Source organism: Neopelma chrysocephalum, unplaced genomic scaffold (assembly GCF_003984885.1).
Source record: "Neopelma chrysocephalum unplaced genomic scaffold, ASM398488v2 Primary Assembly neopelma1_70, whole genome shotgun sequence".
Taxonomy (NCBI): domain Eukaryota; kingdom Metazoa; phylum Chordata; class Aves; order Passeriformes; family Pipridae; genus Neopelma; species Neopelma chrysocephalum.
In genome coordinates, this window is record NW_020897730.1 from 8,703,836 (window position 1) to 8,725,707 (window position 21,872).

The following is a 21,872-nucleotide window of genomic DNA, read 5'->3' on the forward strand; positions in this document are numbered from 1 at the left end:
AGCCTGATGCAGCAATGCTACAGCACAGAACACTCGGCAATCCCCATTTCACTGCAGATTTACCCTAAAAATGCTAACAGAACTGTCTTTATCTCATAAACAAAAGGTTTATCAAGCCTTACCTATCTCCTATTGTGTCCAACAGCAGACACACAGAGAAACCACAATATGGAACAAAGGTATGAATATATTTCTCTTCCAGTAAACGCGCACAGCTTCCCAAAAGTTGTGTCATCAGCTGTACCAATGCCGATCCTCTGCACATTTGTTTAATTAGTTTTTGAAAGCACTCATATTTCCCAAACAGCCCGAGGCAATGACCTCTGCAATGGCACACAGTGCAGACACAACCCCTCCTCTCTCCACCTCACACCAGAAACCCCAATCCCACTGACGGGAAACTCCTGCCTTCATTTTCCACACATCCTTCATGGTTGCACCACCTCTGCTAACACCCTCCATTCCCCACTCGTGGCTTTTTCAGGCTGAATCCCACTTGTTCCAATCCCTCCTTGAACAGCAGTTTTTCCATACCTTGGACTCTCTCGGTCAACTTCCCCAGCACCACTAGCAGGGCGTGACCATCCCTCGAGGCAGGGACACCGGGACACCCCTGCTGGACATGCTCTCGCCACATGGTCCAGCCACAACACAACAACAGGGCTGTTTTGTTCTCCCTTGGAAACTTCCTCCCCTTCCATTTCCCTTTCTGACCACTCCTGAGCCCTGGTCTCTACGCTGTCACTGTCGGCAATGACTTCAGGATATTTTGCAAGCAGCAGTGACTCACAGAGTTGTCCCTGGTGTAGGATAGAGGGCAGGAGTAAATACAACCAAAGAGCATTATCTTACCCCTGCTGGCACAGGCTTCCTTTGCTGCTGTGCTGTCCAGCCACCCAGGATCAAGACCCCTCTGCAGCTGCTCCGTGTTTCTCCCGGTCCCAGCAGCCCCAAGGAGACAAAGCCAGCCAAACCTGCATCCCTGCCCTTCCCTCCTCTCCTCTGCAGATCCGTTACCACTGCTCAACAGCAGGGATCTCAGAGAAAATCTCTTGGGGACTTCTGTGATGTTGTGAAACCTGACCACTTGCTTTCTGACCTCCTAAGGCAGTCACTAATCAAGGACAGGGACTTTCTCATCCCAGAACAGCTTGTGGTGGTTTTTTACTGAGGCTCTTGGTGAGCAATTGCACCAAAACCTTGAAAATTCAAGGCTTCCCTCTCTCCATGCTCACTAACTTCTGAAAATGAGAGAAGAGGAAACAGGCAGATAGATTTGAAATGCAACTTCTGCAAACAGATGAGACCTCTTCATTAATTCTTAAAATATTCTACAGGTGTTAGTTATTATGATTACTGGTCTGAAGTAATGAATCCCACCAGAGTCTTTCTGAAATGCAATCAGTCCAATAAAACCTTTAATTTAAGCAATGATTTGAGAGATACCCCTGGGGATGGGCATACGCAGCAATGACATCTACCTGGTCTACTGCACCTCTCCTTGGTCCTGCCATTCATACATCAGCACCATTCACATGCAGTTTCCATGTGTCTGATCTATGCACAAAAGCTTTTTACTTTAGCAAGTTGTTCCTCAACCTTTTTTTAGATAACGTGATAATGATTTCATATTTAAACTTAGAGCACTTACATTTCTTTCCAGATTTCCTTCATTTATGCATTTCCATCTGTACCCACAACTGTGCCATGCCTGAGCAAGAAAGTAAGAAAGTTTTGCCCCCAGCTTTTGCTGGTGTATTTTTGAATGTTTTTATGCTCTCCTATATGAACATTTTATACTTCAACTACACCTTTATATTTTTTTTGTACATTCTCAGTGCTAACCCTTTCCTTCATCCAGCACCCTCTGTAAAGCACCTCTGAAAAGAGCAGTGGCTGGTAGCAGAGGCCAAATTAGTTTCCATAAAAGTGTGTGGAAAAGAGGGAAGACATGGAGGTCTAGGGCAGGAATTGCTCTGTTCAAAATAACATACTCAAAGAAACTGAAGAAGAGAAAAAATCTGAATTCAAAAAGTAACCTCAAAACCACATCTGCTCTTAAAATTCCCTATTCCTGTCCTGGGGAAAAATATATATATATCAAGATCTTTTATAGTATGAAACAAATGACAATCATGCCATTTTGCAGATGAAGAAGCTTGACACACCAGATGAAAGGTGATGATGCATTTGTTCAAGCTAAAGATCTGTCCCTCTGGAGCAGAATTTCAGATCTGTCCCTCTGGAGCAGAGATTCAGATCTCTCTGATACCTTATTTAGCCCAGCCAGTTAATTCAACTGTGTGTATCACGATTTTGTAAATATATAAGCAGGGAAGGCTTGCTTTCTTTTTTTTTTTTTTCCAAAACATCACTGTGTTGTGAAAATAAAACATCTGTTGAGTCATATATTTAAGTATTTCCAATGCCAACAAATAAAACAAAAAAAAAAAAAGTGGAGAATGAGGAAATTTTACATAGAGAAGGGAAAAGGGAAGGGAAACAAAGCATTTTAAGTGAGAAACATGGTTAAATTTCAGACGATACATTAAGGAGCTGTATAAGTCACTCATAAACAAATAAATCATTCCATTGGTCCTGCCTGCATTAAAAATTTCTGCATGTGCCAGAGAAAATATGCTGCTGTCACAGCTGAAAAAAATCTTCCAGTAGAAGAGGAGAGCCAGATTTTGGGGGGAGGTGCAGGGGAAAGTTCAAGTGTGTGCTTCATTTTGGTTTTACATGTCAACAAACACTGGTATTTCATATAAGGCAGAAGCCTTCATTTCTGGCTGTGTCAGCCCTTTATTCCCCCTGTTTTTTAGGTCCTGTGTTGGTTTTGGAGGATGGCTCTGCCTAGCAGCACACTGCCTCCCCTTCTGCCCTAATTACAAGACAGCAGCTTTGCTTTCACTCCCTGCAGAGGTTCCACCAGGCACCTGCAGAACCACAGTCACCATGAGCCATCAAGAACCAAGGCAAGAGGTGACCCACACTACTGTGGCTTCCCACCTCCAGCTCCCACCATCCCAGATGCCTGCACAGCTCTGGCCCAGGACCAGCACACACCAGGGCACAGTCTGAAATCAGCTTTAATAAACCACCTGACATTAACCAGTATGACAAATCCAGGGCAGCTGAACTAGGCAACCTGTGCCCTGAGGATGTGCCAACAGTTATGGCTGCAGTGAGAAGCATCACAGGTGCCAGCAGCACCCACAGGGCTGAGACACAAACACACACATGCAAGGAGAGCTTCAACACTGACATACCAAGAGAGGAAGAGAGATCCACTGAAGAGTGTTTACAGCACAGCCATGCTGCTCTGATAGGTGATGACTGTCAAAGGGACAGTCCTCCTTAGCCTACCTGTTCAGAGACTGGCAGCCACAGAGGGACAACCTCCAGCTTTGACACGTGTATCATGATATCACCCCTCATTCCAACCTTGTCAGGAGAGCAGTGAACACCAAAAAGTGTGTCTTCTCCCTCTGCAAAGCCACAAGCTCTAACCATCAACCTGGGACAGCAGTACCAGTCCCTGACCCTGCTGGCTAAGGGAGAAACGGGCTACTGCAGGGTCCTTTGCAGGTGCACCAAGATGTTTAAACTCTTAGGACAGGACAAAATAATTACCAAGGCATGCCATGGTGGAGAACACCACATACTGTTTCTTGCTTGGTGGGTTACTTGCCCAGAGGGACAGCATGTTTATGAACTTTGTAACAGGACCAAGCTCTCAGCTGGTGGGACCAGCACTTCTCCTTTACAAAACCCCACTTCCTACCCCACAGCCTGCTGAATTTTCCATGTTACCAATAATGGACACAAAGGAGACCCCATTTGCATGGGGTGTCTGCGTGCCCCAGGCCAGCCTTGGGCTCTTGTAGCATGATCCCACTTGGATGCAGCTAGCTGGCCACCATGGGAGCTTTCAGAGTGTAGTTCAACACAGAAGCTGTTTCTTGATGTGCACATGCCCACATGAGCCTTGCTCAGCAAGACACTTGGAGACTACTGCTGGCAACAAACCTTTTCCATTTCTAAAGTCGCCAGTTCCACGTTCCATTGAAGAAACAGAAAGAAAGCACATCTTAGCATGCATGAACAGCACCAATTCCCAAACTCACTGCTTTTCCTCCCATACCCAGACCCCCACGTGTCAGGACTTTACAAGTGAGTTTTTTGTTATCAGTCAGCTTTACCACAACCATTCCCACACTGAAGCTAACAGTAAAAATCCCCCTACCCTACCCCACCACAGCTTTAAAGACCAGGATGCGATCACTCATCTATGACTATTTACTTTACACGGAACATTACACCTTCAAATCAAATCACTTTTTTCCCCCCTCCAAGCCTGTGTTTCTCTACAAGGTTTATCTTTCAAAATGAAAGGGGAGCGCTTCTTTATCTTAAATTAACAGCATGTGGCAGGTCAACATTTAATGCCTCTGCAAATATCCCTGCGTGCCAAGACATGTAATTGGTATTCCATGGCCCCAGGACAATAAATACACTGTGTGCCAGCTGCAGCCACACCACCCCTCAGGATAACATTTCTCTGACACCAGCCCTTTGCAGGTGGGCGCGATGTCCTTCTGTCTCAAGGACAATGCAGTAACTTTATGACTTGAAGAGGACTCCAATTCAATTTAACCTAAGACCCAGCCTTTCACTAAGTGAAATAAACTTGCAGAAGTGTCCATCTCTCATTCCCGGTTTTCAGTCCAACAGCACTACCAAGATTTGCTTTTCTCTACGTACCCAGAGCTCATGAGTTCAACAGTAGCCCTCCACCACATCAACTTCACTGGAAGAAACAAGTAAGGTGGGAATTCTGGCTGTTGACTTGAGAAAGCACTATTCAAACTATTTACCCTATGTTAACCAAAACACTTCCTGCATTACATTTAAAAGAAATCAGTTTTCACTAAGAAATCTGTATTTTATAATGTAAGAGACATTTTATAATGTCAAGACTGTTCATTAAAAAAATATCAGATGCTGGAAAAAAAAGGGCAAGTCCTGATGGCAATAAAGAGAACACTAGAAAGGACACCCACTAGAGCCCATCAAACCAAATAACTACCAGAGAAATTGTAAGAACAATCATGTAACAAGCACTTCAATAACTTATTTGGCAAAAATCAAAGTAGTTCCCTTCCATGAAAGGAACTTGAGGCATGGAAGACAAATGGAAACGTCAAAATGAGGGTTAACTATTTTGTCTCTAATGGAAAAGGAGGCAGAAAAAAATGTGCTACAATAATCAGACTTTTTCCATAAATAAAAACCATTTGCTTGCAGTCTCCCTAGCCACGGTGTTAGGAAAGCTAAATTGATATCACTTCTACCACACATCATCAGTTCCACTGGTTAAACCAAGACTGAAATGACCAGAGGAAAGCCAGGTGTAACCCAGCACAAGTTGTCAAGAAAGCCCTGATCCAACCTCAGTGTCAGGCTGCAGCAGAGCTGCTGAGGTAGCAGATATGCAGGAATCAATATCCCCCAAAGTCCTGGATATTGTTAATTGTTGAAGCAGCAGGCAGGTTTCCAAAGTCAGAATATTTGCAGTAGCAGATGTCAAATATGTGCTTTGCCAAGGCACGTCAGCGAGTCACATCCTCGTGCAGGGAGCTCTCAGCATGGCTTGAGTTCAGAGAGGAATAACAGCAAGTGCTGCTCTGTTTTTCAAACACAGGTCTGACTGATTCATCTGGTAACTATCCCCTTGTAGCAGCATTTCAAATATATCTGCTGTCAATAAGCCCACATGTATGTTGGTAGAGAAGTGACCTTGGCTAAATACAATTCAATTTTATGAATCACAGACAATATGTATAGCATAATTTTATAAAACGTAGACAAAATGCATAGCATAGCCATTTCTGGACACCTAGATATATTCAAAGACATTTAAAGAGATTAAGACACTCCTCCCCCCTCCAAGTTTCACATAAGTATTTATAAAAACAGAAAACATTAATGAAACTTTCCTGATAAAGCCTTCATTTGAAACCTTCTTCCCATTTTCTTCCCTCAGCATCTCCCCAGATGCTCAGGAAAGGAAAGCAGGTTCAGCAGTACCTCCTACCCAAACCCAAGACTATGTCCTCTGCTTAAGGATCCAGCATGGAGAACACTTGGCAGGAGCAAAGGGGTGCCTCTCAAACTAGTTGCAATGACCAACTCTTTGGTGGGATGGAGGACTGGCACAGCCTAGCAACCACCTCCAGCTGTAAGCTCCCAAACACAGCATGCCATGCATCTGGCAGCTCCACAGTGCCAGGTACAACCTAGCCAAAGAATTCCCTTTTTCTTCCCCCCTTACACACGCTGGCAGCATCCCAGTGATGGATCAGTGTGGCCATGGGCATGGCATTAATTGATCAGAAGTGAAACAAATCTACACAGTTGCTGGAGGGAGGTAAACACCAAGCTTGAAACACAGTGGGGTTCAGAGACACCAATAAAGGCCATTTTAGTGTCTGCCTATGTGATATCTCCAGCTCCCAGTGGTTTTAGCCTGCTTTCTTCTCCATCAGAAAACCAGGCACAAAGCCTGGAGAGCACTACCCATCTCCTGTCCCCAAACACGTCACTCACTTCCTACGGTCGGCACTTCAGAAACAAGTCTGGCAGCAGAGCTTGCAGATGACAACTGGATGGATCCCTCATGGATCTGAGCCACACCTCCACCCACCCCTTGAAGCAGGCAGCTTTCTGCCCTCTGGTATTTAAGCCCACAGAAACTCCACGCACATGGGAATTTGTGTTTCCTCTATGAAGGATGCCATTGTGCCATCCCTGTGGCACTGCCTTACAGGAGGAGCTTGGTCCCTACTCACAGCAGCAATGGCTCCTGAAATCTGCAGGACTTTGCTTTCCCAGGGTGTCACTAATGGTGGCCCATCTTCCCTGGGTCTGTGTAGTGCCAGGGGAAAAGCACAGCCACAGTCCCCTTGTGTTTGCCTGTGCCTGACATACCTGTGGGAGGGCTCCAGAAGTGCAGCCAACACGAGCTGAGCACACGAGCCTGGCACCAGCACAAGGGCCAAGCAGTTGAGTGTGCAGAGAGCTCCCCACGGCGCCCAGCCAGGGGCATGAAATGCAGGGAAAAAGGGAGACTACCAGTGAATCTCAGCACAAATGTGTTTTTCATCAAAGCCAGGTAACAACTTGCAGCATGGAGGGAGAGATCTAGACAGATAATTCTAACAAAAACATAAGGTACTCCCTAAAGCAGTAAAGGAGGCCCCAGACATTTTTGTATCTCCTCCACTCAACATCAGCTCTCGTACTGCTTCTAGCACAACATGTTTCTGCAGTCTTTCTCTGAGCTCCCAGAGCAAGGAAAGATTCTTGTCTTCCCTCACAACCAGACAGCACTTGGCTGGATAAAGGGATGAGATATGGGAGGAGGAATGAGATATGAGGGATGGGAGAAAGACGTTATTGCCCAGAGCTGGACTCTTGCACATAAGCACATAAAGCTCTTCCTGGCCACTCAGTGCCACCTGGCCACAAAGACACCACACTTCCTCTTTCATTAACAGAACTGCCCCCAAACACAGAAGTCAGGCATCTATCATGCCTAGGATGGATGGCTTGGAAAGGGAAGGGAAGCTCAAAAAAGCACATGTAAAAAAATCAAGGGGGTGGGAGGGAGCGTTCCTTATGAATTCTGTTGGTGTCCTGCTGCTGAGAAATGCAGTAACCCAAGTAGCTGGTTAGACCATTCTTGGAAAGTTTCTTTTTGTTGGTTTTCACCTGACTCCAACCCCCTTTGATCAGACACTGCTTCCGAGCAGGGAGGGAAACCTGGTATGCATGGAGGTGACCAGCAGGTCAGCTCTGAAGGTGCAAACCTGACCCAAAGTACATCACTTAATCAGATTTATGCTGCACTGCTCTTCCTCGGGATCATTCCGAAGTCCAGCCTCAACAACCCAGACACAGGTCAAAGAGTTCCAGTGGGGCTTCTCCCGCCCCCAAAGAAGGAAACTGCACCACAGCATCAAACACCTGACATTAAGTTGAAACAAATATTTACCAGGAAGAAGTTACAGAACACTGCAAAATTTGTCTGTAAGCTGAGGCCGTGCAGCAAACACTGTCTACAGTCACCTCTTACAACAACGCACCTCAGTGTACCACACAAGTAAGTACAAGTGCCAAAACCATCCACATCCCAGCAGCAGCATCCTGTGCAGACAAGGAACCTGTAGAAATCCAGCTGAGATGTTCCACACGCACAGTGGTGGCTGCCAGCTGCTGGGGGTGACTCACAGAATGCCCTGGGAGGACACCATGCCCTACTGCTCCAGAGCAAGAGCTGGGTGTTCCCTACAGCAGTGGTCTCACACACCACAAATCCCACACAGTGCTCAAGGCTGCGAGGGTGATCTCATGCAACCTCTTCTTGCTGCTCAACATCCCATCCAAGCTCAAAGTGGAAAAGCACTGGGCTTGAAATTCACTGAACTTCAAACAAGGCTGACTTTTGATCTGGCTCAGACCAAGCTTTAGATGAAAAGTTACTCATTCATTTTATTTAAACAAATCTGCCTACCTTTACTCCAGCACACTTTAAAGGGACAAGTTTTTAAGTATTTCATTTGGCAATGCCATCACAGTCTCATGGGAGCTGATCCTAGGTGATCCTTCATCTCCTTTTTCCTTCCTCTTCCTGCCAAAAGGATCCTTTTGGATCCTTTGGTACAGCAATGTAGCTCGCTCTCCTCTCCACAAGCTCCCCTCCAGGTTCTCAGGATGGGAGCTTGGCTGCTACTACACCACGTTTTAATCTCGCACAGGCATCTGAAAGTACAAAGTCCTGGATATCTCTTGACAGGAGGAACACAATTTTTTTTCCCTCCTCATGCCATCATACCAGTATCCCCTGAGGCTAAACTGGTAGAGAACCCCCAAGCCCTGGGTGTGGTGGTTAGAAAATCTCCTCTCATGTAGGAGGAACCACAACACTCCAGTATGAAAGCAAAGAAAAACAGCAGGGAAGCCTAGCAGAGTTGTCTGAAAGTATTTTAGGATTATTAGTTTACATTTCACCGGTCTTTTTGTTTGTGGTTTTTTGTTTTGTTTTGAGGGGGGACACGTGCATGTGTTTTGTTTGTTTGTTGTTTGTTTGGGGTTTTTGTTTGTTGTTGTGGGATTTTTTGGTTGGTTTTTTTATTATTATTTTATTCTTTATTTTTATTTTTTATTTTCAAGAATCAGGTCAATTCAGCTAAGGTGGTTCTGCTTCCACTGAGACCTTGTATTGCTCTCTCTCTTGGATTTATAACAAATACACATACTTACATACATATCCTCAGCTATTTTTAAGTTAGGAAATAATGCATTCACAATACAGAGATATTGCTGAACTAAAAGCCTTTTCACAGGTTGCCCAACATGCATATAGGCCAGAGTTGTATGTTGTCAAGGGAAACTACTTTTACAAAGTGTTATCTCTGGATTTTCCTTCTTTATTCTAAACAAATATAGAAATCTCTAGTAAAAATGCATCAGCCTGATGAATATTTTCTGAAGTCTGCTAGAACAGCAATTTTTAATGTTTTTCCCCCTAAAGTACAAGGCTAAAAAAAATTACAAGCCTGACCCAGTTTACGGGTTCCTCTCACTTTGGGTTGTGCATAAAGCCTTAATTTGGCTGGATCTCTGTATGGCATTATCTGCAGCCATCTCAATGAGGGAAAGCATTAGTGCTTCAGAAACTTGCAGCAAACCTCCCATGCCCCTTTTGGGAGCTCTTTAAAAGCTGAGTAAACAGAGCTCTTTCAGAGATCTCAGCAGATTAGGGCCCAAAGAGGTGAAAAACCATTTGTGTGAGAGCAGGGAAGTGGATCAGAAGTTTCCCACACGCTCCTCTCGGGGCGCCAGCTCCCCTGAACCCTCTGACTTGGGCAGGTGCTGCTGCCGGGGCAGAGGGAGGCCTGAGCTCTGCACTGCTGCTCACACGCCCAGCACGGCCCGATCACACGCGTTGTGGCAGCGACGGCAGGTTCTCAAAGAGCTATTTTAGGAGACTGAGGATGCACAGCACCGTGTGGAGCAGGGGAGGAGGGCTGGAGGTGGATATACACGCTACCTGTGAGGAACCAGGTGCATTCCTGGTGTGTCTGCATCTCCAGGACTCTCCTCTTCCTCCTAGGAAATCCCCCCTAAGGCCCTTCACATCCCTTCCAGCATCTGCATTGCACAAGGGGGGTACCCTAGTTTCTGTGGCCTTTCCCCACTAGGAAAGTGTGCAGGAAGCAGCTTTCCTGCCTTGGTAAGATCCCACCTCCAGCCCTCCTCCCACCCTCCACAAGCCTTTCTTCTTGGAAGTCCTTTTCTTATGAGCATTTTTGGATCCGAGTTGGGGGGAAAAGCTGACCACTGTATGCAGTGCCTGTCCTGGGCTTATGTCCTCTACTCACCATGGTGTTTCAGAGCTAATGCAGGAGTCCCACAAAATGCTTCAAGTGCAAAGCAATGTCTGAGAAGGGTGTCTTCTGCCACAGCAAGGACTTCATGCATGTAAAAGAGTAGAAGCCATGAGTATATAGAAACAGGCTGCCAGAGTGACCACAGAGCCACACACACCAACAGCCAGCTCCTGATAGAGAAGCTGCCCCAAACTGCTGGCAGTACTGGGGCCATCTCTAAAGCACACACAAAACTGCAGCAAAAACAAGCAAATGGGTTAGCACTGCACTTCAGCACAAGCACACAGAATTAACTGCTCTTACACAATACGATTACATCTGCATCATCCTGTTATCGTGAAAGAAAACTGTATTTTAGTACATGGTCGAAGGTTTTGCTGATCACACTCCACTGGTCTGGACACCCACCTTGGGAAGCCACTGCTAAACCTGGACTCGACACACTGAAGCTCATCTCCTCCACCTTCAACCACCTACACCCAACACATAACATCGTCTTTTCCAACAGGCAGGCTCTGCCCCCTTCTAAAGGGGGAGAGGGTCAGAGGCTCCCACACAGCCACAGGGAGCACTGGGGCATGAAGGGGGGTGTGTACCAACTTTTGGTTTTACTTCCCTATTTCAGATGTACCCAAAGGAGGAAAGAGAAAAGTCCCTCTTCCATTTAAATGATTAACATATAACAGCGTAACTGCTGACAAGAGGGTTAGGCAGACAGAGAGGTACAGATATTACAGACCAAATATATCACTTTGCTGGTTTTCAAATATCCGACTCCCCCAGCAGCCTTGGCATATTGCAAGCCACACCTAACCAGACAGCCTAGTCTGAAACTGTACTTAGTAACAGGGAGCTGGGTTTGCTGTTCAGGAGGAAGACTTCTGAGTGTTTTGAAAGGGGCTAAAGATTTCATTCCGGCACAAATAGAAGGTGACTCTTCAGTGTTACCAATGCACATTAAGAGAAGGACATCTCTGCACTAAAAGTGAATCTGAGTTTGAAAGGTTAGCTTGGTCTTGGATTTCACAGGAACAAGGAAGAAAAACTAAAAACAAAACAACCCTTGTTTCCCAAGAACAACAACAAACGAGAAGTTTTGGAGGGGCTGAGCTCCATGGCTGATCTGTTTCTTTAACCTCTATTCTACACCCAAATCCTACCTAACTAGAAGTCGTCTCCAGCTTTGTTTTCTTTTCCTCATGAAAAGTGCAACTGCCAGAGATGCCCAAGGCAACGTGCCACACTTTTTCTTTTCCATTCACCCACCTCCGGTGGTGTGTTCCCACGCCTGCCAGTGCTCCACAGGCTCCATACAGCTCTGTCTTGATCTCTGTGCAATTTTTGGCTGCTCTCTGCCCTCTTTGGGGATGGAAATCCAGCAGCCCCCAGGCAGGCAGGCTGCTGGAGCTCCACCACCCCTGCCCAAGCGTTTCAGTTTGCAATGCTAAAGGTAACACAACACTGGGAGGGACAAGCGTTCCTCAGCCAGAAAGGAAGAAAGGGTGGTGCGTGTTCCATATTAAAGATTCAGGTTTTAAGCAGAGGAGACGAGATTAGCATGTTTCCAGCAGAAGAGGAAGTGGGGAGCAACAGCTGGCACTCCTCATGCCAGCAATTTAAGGATCTAGAGAAGCAGCTATACAACAAGGTCCTCCCAAGCCTTCTTCACACATGAAAACAGGTATAAACCCAACACTTACATTTGCAGTTGCCTCTAAAAATGCTCCCTCCTACCAAGTGAGCTTTCCCGTGCGCCAGAGAAAAGCGGGGTCCCAGCATCAGCACCTTCCTCAGTCACTGCAATGGCTCACATGACCCGATCTTTTGAATTAGCTCATCATTCCTGAGGGCAGCTCTGAAGCCTTGCAGTGCTGCGATAAGGGGCAGGATGCCAGCGGGGAAGGGTGATAGACAGGGATAGAGGCACCACCACCAAAAGCACTTCAGACATGAGGTCAGCCCTGAAAGTAGGCAGCTAATTACTCTAACCCAGAACCACAGGCAATATTCCCAGAGGGTTTCTATGTAAAGCCCTTACCAAAAGGAGCCCCAACACACATCTTATATTCATTTTACACAAGGCAGAATAAATACTGGATCTCAGACACATATCTCTGGCACACTACCAATATGTGTCAACTTCTCCAAGGGCTCCCACAAGTAGCAGAACAAATGTTTTATTTTGCTTTAAAAGAAAAATATAGGATAGTTGCAAAGGGAATAGCAGAGAACCCTTCTCGTTTTCTTTACCACCTTCCCAACTCTGCAAGCAACACGAGACAGCCCCAGTGCCAACAGCAGTGCCTCTGAATGTACATGGCCTTGTCATGCCAACAGCAGTCCTGCTCCTGCTGCATGCATGTGGAAGTGAAAAAAGGGGCATTGAAAAGAAAAAGAAGAGCCATGGTCATCACCTTCATCTCCAGGTTCCCTTGCTGCCCACAGCAGTTCCTTGTCATTCCCTTCCAGGCAGCAGTAGGTTGCCAGGTAAGATCTGTAGGAGGTGCCACCACGGGAAGCACATCCGTGCAATTCTTCATGCTCTCATGTCCCTTTTCATTGAATTCTCTAGCCTAGGAAAGAAATCAAGATGTTAGACAGCTACATCAGACTGATCAGAAATCACTGGACAGGGGACTACAACCACCAGCCAGGACCACACAGCAAATAAGCAGCGACACAGAAACACTAGAGCAAATACTGCTGTGCCCACACCACAGGCAACAGTATCCTGGGTAAGATCAACAATCTCTTTAGAGCTGCCAATGCCTCTAAACATAACTTGGGCTTGAGTAAAACAGCACACAGAGCCTTGTTTTGAAGGCAATATCTGCTGGTGAACACCTGCTGTCTGCAGAACTTCCCAGAGTCTAAAGCCAGGAGCTAGGGTCAGGGAGAGCTGGTAATATTGAGATCAGGGCAGAACAACTCACCCTTAGTGCTGGGGCTATGAGTCCCTAAGGAGTTCTGAGCAACGCAACCTGTACAAACACATGTGCAAAGAGCCTCTTGAGGATCCCTCTCCCACTGAACCATCCATAGCAAAAACCACTGCCTACCCTGACACAACAGAGCAGTGATGCACTGCATTTAACTGATAACCCTTGCTGGAAACACAAAAGAGCCTTTACAGAGTTTATATTTCTAACCTCTCCCCTACTTCTAAGAGAAACTCAGTGTAACTGCAGCACGTGTCCTAAAATCCTCTTAAATAAGACATTAATCACAAGACTGTTTAGCAAGAGAGAGCACACAGTCTGCTCAAAAAAAGCTGCCTCCCATAATTATCCTGCCTTGGGCAAGTTTCCAGTGTATGTGCCTGGCCTGGCATATGTTTCACCTCGAGTTCAGCAGCTCAGGTTTCTGCTCTCAGCAGGGAACCCAAACACACACACACATCTTAGGAAGAGGTCCCAGTATGTCCGTAATTCAAATTAATGCCAGCGTGAACCATCGAAGGACCCTAATGCATTGCAGTACACCATGGCAGGGGAGGGAAAGCAGCGGCATGAAGGAAGACAACCTGTGCAAATTATGGCTAATCCAATCTCTCACTCAGCAGCAGCCTCACCCTGGCATCGTCCCAGCAAGATCTTTTTCCACAACTACCAAATTAGCAAAAGTTTCTCACTGCTTTCCTCGGAAAAGATATTACAAAGACCCGTATTTTCACTTCAAATACATCTTGCTCGAGACAAAGTCAACTTCCTTGATCCTCCTCCCCAAACCAGAGCTGAAGAATTGCTCATTTTTCCAGCGAGTAACACCAAAGTAGCTTCTACACAGGCTTTTTTTAAGGGGGTAGTTTTTGCAGCTTATCTGCTCTGAACCATTACACCTACTTTTTGACACAAACACACAGCTAATAATCTCCTGGTAACCAGCTATAAAAAAAAATTTCATTAGAACTACTGATAGCACCAACAGCTAAATTCAGTTTTCAGGAAGATAACAAGCGCAACTACAGAGAAGAGGCAGAACCTATCTGGACATTTGGAGAGGGGTTTGGGTTTTTTGGTTGTTTTGTGGTTGGTTTTTTTTTCTCCTGGAATTTGGTTTCATGAAACATAAAAGAAAGCAAGCCAAGGATGTGGGAGGGCTAAGAGATGCTCAAGGACCAGAAAGACCCAAAGCTCTCTAGGAGATGGCAGCTTAGAAATCTGGCAAGAACTGAAATGGGCTAGAAGGAGCAATACTGGAAGAAAGAGCAGGTTTCTTGGAGTTTATGGCTAGACAGGAATGTAGCTGAAGAAAATGCTTTAAAACAACTTCAAGATTGTGACACCATTAAAACATGCAACAGCCTGTGGGGCAACCTCAGGTGGGGAGAAGCAGGACATGATAACCTTCACTCCCAGCCTGAGTGTTCTCACTTCAGAAAAACAGTCAGCGATGGACAAATCCAGCCACAGAATCCTGCCCACCAGCACAGCCTGTGCTTACCAAAACCCTGGCAGGTGGCCTCCTTAGGGCAACCATGGTGGCTCATGCTCTCCAAAAGTCATTACCACCACCATCCCAAAGCCCCCAGCACCAGCTGGCCCAGAACAGCACATGCTGCATGACCAGGGGACGCGGGGGCTGGCAACATGCTCACAGCTGCTCCCTCCACTTACTGGAACCCCTGTGCAGTGATCAGTCACACCTCAGGTTTGTTTTCTTTCAGATTAGGGAGTTGTGGCAACCAGGGGAGATCCACAGGGGTAGGAGCTGAGAAGAAAGATCTGAGATCTCCTGGCAGCAGTGAGTGGTTTCATCAGCTCCGCCACCAATCAGACACAGAGGAGGTGCTGAGCAGGCCACGCGCTGCCCAGTGAGGGTTCTGACAGATGGGAAGGGCTGAGGCTCAGCCTAAACCCTGCTGAAGCAGAGCTAAGCCGTGAGCAGAAGGGGCTGGGACAGAGCCCGTTCCTGCCCTGCAGGCTCCAAGGCAGCCACCCCCCTGCTCAGCCCTGGTGCATGCATGGCAGGCCATGACGGTCACACCTGAGGGCACTTCACAGATGTGAAACGCAGGCAACGATTAGGTGAAAAATTAAGCACTTCAAACATCACCTGCAGGGCTTGACGTGCCATCCTCACCCAGTGTAAAATCTCAGCTCGGATGCTGGGAAGGAATAGTGGGGAGAAGAAGTCATTTCTGCAATATCTCAAAAATGTGAGACTTCCAGAGTGTTGTCTGCATGGACAGATGGGAAGAATCAAGCCAAATTAATGTCAGGAATTAATTTTAAAAGTATGAGTTAACATGCATTAATGACCTTGGTACACCCCCACATCTGTAGCCATGGTAAGCTTAAATTTCCTTCATTCCTATTCACTTCCAGCATGAACTAAACTGATTTTAATTAAGAGTGTCCACACTGAAACTTAACATCATTTCTGACATCAAATTTTACAACTAGTCTTTAATTAACCTTTCTGAATTTTTCTCCTTAGATTGCAAGTATATGATCCTCTATCTACCTAATTAAACAATTCATCCATGAATATCTAATAAAATAGTTACCCAACTGCACTCCCTTAATAATTAGGAACACTTCTCAACCTTAGAGCACATAGTTCAACTGAAAGATATGGGTGTTTTGTGAAGTGATTTACAAAGTGATAAGAAGTTTCCAAAACTGAGAGTGGGAAAGCAGAGGTGAGCTATGCCACACTGGAAAATTAAATTTTCCAGGTGCAGATTTGAAGGAGTTTCCCTTTGTTTTTAAAAACACACTTCTAACCACATTTGAAATTGCTGAGCCACATCCACAGGGCCTAAAATAATTCCCAGTCCACACCCACGCTATTATATATAAAAGAATAAAATAGAAGACAGAATTAGTGACTGCTCTGAAAGCCAGCAGATAGATCCAAAGAAAATTAGATTCTTTCCATGCAGCTTTCCCTCCTTTCTGCACTTTTCAGACCCCTCTGTTAAAGCAGGCCATGGCTCATGCACACATCACATGGAGCCACATCAGTGCCAAATCTACAGCACCTTTCAGACTCCTCCATCCACAGGTAAACTGCTCCGTCTGCAGGATTCAAGACGGCTGTTCTTTAAGCACAGCTTAAATTAAATTCGAAGAGCCTGAAAATGCCAATGATCCCTCACTTTGTAGGACGAACAGAAGGCCTGACTAACCCATCACACAAGGCATTCCTGAATTAAAGTGGCCTTCCAGCACTGCTCTTCTTTCCTCTCCAGCTGGGCACTCCCACGTCTCTCAAAATACCCTTTCATGTCACAGGCACAAGCAACACCTATTTCTATCAATACTGTTTTTGCCTTTGGGAATCCCCCCTGCCTCCAATACTAAAACACATCCAGGGGACTATTTCATCTCTGCTCCTGACTCCTTCAACCTGAATCCCATCTCTGTTCCACTAAAACCTGCCCCTGCACCATTTGTTGGAGATCCCTTCCATGATGCCTTTTGTTCAGAAAGGTGAAAGGCAGCTCCTTAGGCAGAGTTACAAACTCCACAAAAATACCAAGCTCTGGAAGGACTTCGTTAAGACACAACCGGTCGCTCTTTTATGATCTTCCCAGGAAAGCACTACTCTTTCATGAACATACCCATTTGTGAAAAGTGAATTTCAAGATTGCAGGAACAGCTGTTAATAGGAAACAGGCTTCATATTCACAGACATCGTTATCTGGATGAGAGCAAAATCCATCCAGCACCTTCTCGACTCTCATAAAACATACTCAGTATTTCAGTCAGGCTCACCTGTGCAACACCAGCCCAGAGAAACCAGAACATAACGTTTCCATTTCTGCAACATTTCTGCTAATGTACCTCACTTACAAAGTGCTTAACTCCCTGATAATTATTTACACAGAATCTCTGCTGGACAAATAAGAGCTGGGTGAAGAACTAATATAAATTTATATAAAAATGTAAACAACATAAACCAATATATAGTTCCATAGAATCATTCTAGAATGGTTTAGGTTGGAAGGGATCTCAAAGATCATCTCCTTCCAACCCCCTGCCATGGGTAGGGACACCTTCCACTAGACCAGGTTGCTCCAAGTCCCATCCAACCTGGCCTTAAACACTTCCAGGGATGGAGCAGCAACAGCTTCTCTGGGCAACCTGTGGCAGGGCCGCACTACCCTCATAGGAAAGAATGTTTCCCTAATATCCCATCTAAATCTACTCTCAGTTTTTGAAGCCATTCCCCCTTGTCCTGTCACTCCAGGCCTTTGTTAAAAAAAAAAAAAAAAAAAAAAGGTTCTCTACCTTTCTTGCAGGCTCCCTTCAGGTACTAGAAGGCTGCAATTAGGTCACCCCAAATCCTTCTCTTCTCCAAGTGAACAATCCCAATTCTCTCAATCTTTCCTCATAGCAGAGCTGCTCCATCCCTCTAATCATTTTGGTGGCCTCCTCTGGACATGCTCCAACAAGTCCATGTCCTTCCTGTGCTAGGGACCCCAGAGCTGGAAGCAGCACTGCATGTGGGGTCTCACACAAGCAACAGTGAGATTACCTTTATCCCAGCTATTACAATCTTGTATGTCTAAATTTCTAATTTCTTTAAGACCCCTTGCAAGCGCAAAGAATGGCAGGATTACAGTCAGGTCATCAGGATAACCAAGAATTTACACAGTTATTCTCCACCTCTGTACCAAAGTTATGTTACATATGTATGGATGTAGTTAAGCTATGCAGAACTAAACCTTTGGGGAAAGAGAAGAAAACCCTAAAACCAAACATTAAACAACCCAACTTATATAACAAAGGATCACGCTCAAATTTTCAGTCTCGCTAGGCAATGCAACTCAGCATGAAGGCATCTTCTTTGAGCAATCAAAAGATTTTTATCTATTTATTTATTTATTTAAAATGCAAACTAATTGCTTTTGAGGTGCTCTGTGCCTCAGCTGCTGTGTTCAGAAGGCACAGAGTTTGCACAGTTTCCTGAGGATTCTGCCTTACAAACAAATGTAGGGGTGGAAAAAAAGAAGTCATTACTCTGGTACTGCCCATTAAATGTTATTCCAAGGTAAAAAGTAGGTCCTTGAGACGAGCATGAGGAAACCAGGACTACAGATTTCTTTTAGTTCCCAGGAGATCCATTTTAGAAAGCAGCTATCATTGCTGCATGACTGCCATGGAAATTTTTATCGTCATCCCATCCCAGTGAGCAACACCACACTCTCCCCACAGACTTGGGACTCTGTTGGCACACACAGGTTATCTGCAGAAAATCAGTGAACGAAGTCAGGCTGATTGGAACACCTTTGATTTCCTAATCAGCAAGTGCTGCACCACAAAGACAAAGGCAAGCCATAATGCATATTAATAAGTTAATCCCTGCTGTCAACAACTTCTATTTTTCTGCAAAATTTTACAGTTGAAAATCCAAACTGCTGGAGCCATCCTAAGAGGATGGATGCAATTCTGATGAGGGGAGCATTAGCTTGTTTCCCTCACCCCCAGGAGTCCTATGCATAAGCCAGGGCTCCGTGACAAACACTCCTGCCAGTGCCACGGGACCTGCTGAACAGCTCAGTATGCACGACACAGCCAGCCAGACTGGCATCCTGTGCTGACTGGTTCGGGTTCTCCGCTTCCTCCGGCAGCACCGAGGTACACACCAGCACCAGCTTCCCTCAGTTCCTTTGCAGTAGCTGCCACACATCAGGAGCACAGAAGAATGTCAGCATAGTCTGGCACAGAGCTCTCTTCTGCCTGTACCAATGCACCATTCCCAGGCAAAGGAGTCTGGGGCACAGGAGACAACATACAAAAGCAAAGGCCTCCCTGCACTTCAGCATCCTATTGGTAAAAGGGGGGATATTGTGTACAATGTTTCCATTTTAAATAAAGGTTTCACAAACAGACCTTTTTTTAGCTGTTACAGAAAAAGAAACAGCCAGATGCTGCGTTGCAGCTTTCTGCACAACCTCTGCTTGAGAACGGACATTGTGGTAACTTGTGAGCAACAGACCACGAGCAAATATTTAAGAACACCTGATGACTTGCTGGCAGAGCTGTAAGTTCAGAGACATCCCAAGCCAAGCATCTCAGGCAGCTTCCAAATGCTGCAGAGAGACCAGCAAACCCAAGCTAGGCAGAGGCACCACTTGGAACCTGCTGAGACAAAACCAGAGGACAGACTTCCTCTGCTCTGGTTTCACAAATCCCCGTTCTGGTTTCACAGACAAGCTCCTGGACCACGTGCAGTCTACTGGTACATGCTGGGACGCACAAGCACACCAGAACAGGCACTTCTTGTTGCTTCCCAGCATTCTTCAAACAAAGGGATCTATCCTGCAGAGCTGAAATCATAATGACAGGTAGGAATGGGTTTAAGTGCTGCCTTAAAACAACCGAGTCACTGTTTTGCAGACCTAGTTCTGGACTCTCCTTTTTATCATCATTCACCTCCTCACTCTGGAATCAGTAGGAAAACTCATCTGTAAGTGGAACGAGCAGATGTGCATTAACATCAGTATCATCAGTGACTCGCAGGGAGCGGCTTTACGGAAGAAGCTTTGCGTTTACATCTCACTTAAGGCTGAGCTTGCAGCACATACTTCAGAAAGGCAATAAAACTTCTTTTTTACCTATAAGCAAGTGGCTCAAATATGTAAATTTTTCCAAGGTTTTTAATCACACAAGTGATTAGAGGATCTGATAACAATGATCTCTGTTGGCTAGACGTCTAAGAGCACTTTATACTGAAAGCATCTTATTTCATCTTCTAGCTTTTTCATCACCACAATTATAATAAAAAGAACATTCAAAGGAACCACTTATATTTCACACTTCATTGACAAGTTACCAGTCAAGCAGCACAGACTTCAAGCACATCTGAAGTCACCAGGAATTTTAATAAATCTCTACATAATCTCAATGAAAATGTTCTTCAAACACAAAGATCTCCAGCAGCTGGGCTACCTTACACTCAGAAACAAAGCCCATCCTTGCTGAAGCAGTTATAGTGAAAGCTGGAATATGTAGGTCAGCAATCTAAGAAGGGCTATGGTTAAGACAAAGTATCAGATTGATTCATAATGCTCTTTGATTGCTAATCCTGTGCAGAATTGTGATTTACATCACTCTACCAAAATCTGAGGGCTATGGAAAAGATCCGTGCACTTTTTAGAAGATCATCAAGACAATTCTGTCTGATCTTTCACTGTGAAATTTATGAGTGTTGAGTAGAGAACAGGAAAACGACATTTTCACCAAGAGCTGTGTGCACTGCTGAGCCTCTCCTGTGGAAAGGGAGGAGGACTATTACTCAGTAGCATCATTCCTGCCCTTCCCAAAGCTGCCAATGCAACTGATCAAGGGTGTCAGGAGAAGCACTGGACATCAAAGAACTTGAGTTCAAATACCTCCTCCATGTCAGTCAGCCTGCAAGCAAAGGGCAGGACAACCTGACATGGATTTGGACCAGCACCCATTACCATCCTCCAGTTCTTACAGCCTGGAGCAAGACAGGAGCTGGGTGAGATATGTGCTGCCAAGTGCCTGTGGTTAAAGGCACCGGTACGGGCAGTGCCATGGACACATTCCCTCCAGCACAGGGCTGCCCTTCAGTGTCCCTCTGTCCTCCAACAGAGGCCAGCAGGGACATAAGCCTCTGAATATACAGTAATCTGCTTCTGCAGCAGTTTCTCTTGCACCACTGTCTCAAGGACAGAGTCAAGATACGAAACCTTACAAGCTGCATCTGCTTTGCCCTTCATTAGACCACCCCTGTCCACCTCATACTGGCACCTCTAATTCCTCCCATGCATTTCCGACTCCTGCAGGAGATGACTCTGCCAGCAGTCACTGCAAACCAAGGTTTAAGTACTTCCCTGTTTTGTCCCTACAAAACTAGGTCTCTGAGAACGATAATACACCTTCATTTCCACGGTTTGGTTTTAACCAAATTAGAGTATTTGCAAACAAACAGTAGCCACCAGAGCAAGCAACTTGCTCATCAAAGATTCATCAACAAACACCTTTGTGTCAAGGAATTAGGTAGAGATGATCACATATTTCTCCTGTTTTCTGAAACCTCACATTTGCTGCCAGCAGAAGACACATCACACCCAGCTGAGCACTGCAGCTCCAGTGATTACGTGGCAGCTCACTGCACCGGGGGTCCATCTCCGTTTTCAGGCAAGCCACCTCTTTTGTCAGAGGCACACATTTTGGCACTAAATGAAGGAAAGAAAGCCAGCAGATAGATTTATGTGGAGCCAAGCTGCAGTCCTGCATAGCTGTCCTGTCCCCAACACTGACAGCAGCTGTGCCAGAGGTCCCCCAGCACACACCTCAGCACTGCGGAGCTGCTTGTCTCTGCAGCACCATCACCAAACCAACTCATTTGCTAAACCAGAAGGAAACAGATGATTTACCTGGACTCAGCACTTCCATCACCTCCAGAGCAGTAGCTTGTGCCACAGCAAGGAGA

The 21,872-nt window shown here is 45.7% G+C and overlaps 1 protein-coding gene across 4 annotated transcripts in view; it reads right to left on the minus strand.

The window, feature by feature from the left end:
• Window positions 1-21,872, minus strand: part of ST6GAL1 (ST6 beta-galactoside alpha-2,6-sialyltransferase 1) — a 40,913-nt gene that overhangs the window by 17,355 nt on the left and 1,686 nt on the right. For 2 of the 4 annotated variants that reach the window (XM_027686096.1, XM_027686093.1), the window contains exon 2: window positions 12,872-13,030. The gene's annotated coding sequence lies outside the window, so the exon portion shown is untranslated. Of the gene's footprint in view, window positions 1-122; window positions 263-10,448; window positions 10,472-12,871; window positions 13,031-21,872 lie in introns of those variants that run through there. The other 2 variants (XM_027686098.1, XM_027686097.1) reach the window with 2 other exon arrangements.